The 878-nt window shown below is 45.0% G+C and overlaps 1 protein-coding gene across 1 annotated transcript in view; it reads left to right on the top strand.

Annotated features, from left to right (window-relative positions):
* LOC104291173 (poly [ADP-ribose] polymerase 8-like) overlaps positions 1-878 on the top strand; it is a gene marked incomplete at its 5' end in the record, with an annotated part of 64,018 nt that overhangs the window by 3,978 nt on the left and 59,162 nt on the right. The window lies entirely within an intron of this gene.

The raw sequence follows: 878 nt of genomic DNA, 5'->3' as shown, positions 1-878 counted from the left end.
GGGGATCTTATTAATGCTTACAAATACTTAAAGGGAGGGTGCCAGGGGGACGGGAACAGTCTTTTTTTCAGTGGTGCCCAGGGATAGGACGAGGGGTAATGGGCACAAACTTGAACATAGGAAGCTCCATCTTAACATGAGGAGGAACTTCTTTCCTTTGAGGGTGGCAGAGCACTGGAACAGGCTGCTCAGAGAGGTTGTGGAGTCTCCCACTCTGGAGACATTCAAAACCCGCCTGGATGCTGTCCTGTGCAACTTGCAGTAGGTGACCCTGCTCTGTCAGGAGGGTTGGACTAGATGATCTCCAGAGGTCCCTTCCAACCCTGACCATTCTGTGATTCTGTGATTCTGTTAGTGAATATATTGGATATATTGAATATATTGGCAGAAAAGAGCAATGGAGTCAGTTTTTTAAGGAGGATTTAAACAACTGTGCACGCTCTTAAGTTATAAAACCAGAATTTGCTTAGGTCAATATTGTCTCCTTTCTTGCTGCAGTAAGAAGGGAGAGTGTGAGCTTCTGTGCTGCAAAATTGGCTTGGTCACACAGGTCTTTTCTCATTTCCCTGTTTGCTTCATGGGGGAAACAACCGTCCATTGGCTCATTTGGGTACCAAGTCACCTCTCCTTCTGGTCTTTTCATCATCATACTGGAAGGAATGCAGTCATGATTCAGCTCACTCTTGTGCATTTGTGCTTTGTGAAAGGTTTAATCTTCAAACACACTGGTGGCAGACGGAGGTTGGGTAAGGAATTAGGCCCACACTTCCCCCCTTTCTTTCCCCAGAGACATGATCAATTAGGAAAACAAAGGGTAGCTCATATTCTTAAATTTAAGAGAGACCTCAAACTTAATTCTTCTGCCTGTGCCTCTTAAA

The sequence above is a fragment of the Charadrius vociferus genome, unplaced genomic scaffold (assembly GCF_000708025.1).
Source record: "Charadrius vociferus isolate BGI_N301 unplaced genomic scaffold, ASM70802v2 scaffold548, whole genome shotgun sequence".
NCBI classification, from domain to species: Eukaryota; Metazoa; Chordata; class Aves; order Charadriiformes; family Charadriidae; genus Charadrius; species Charadrius vociferus.
The sequence above is the reverse complement of the archived record's forward strand: the minus strand, read 5'-3'. Positions and strand labels throughout refer to the sequence as shown.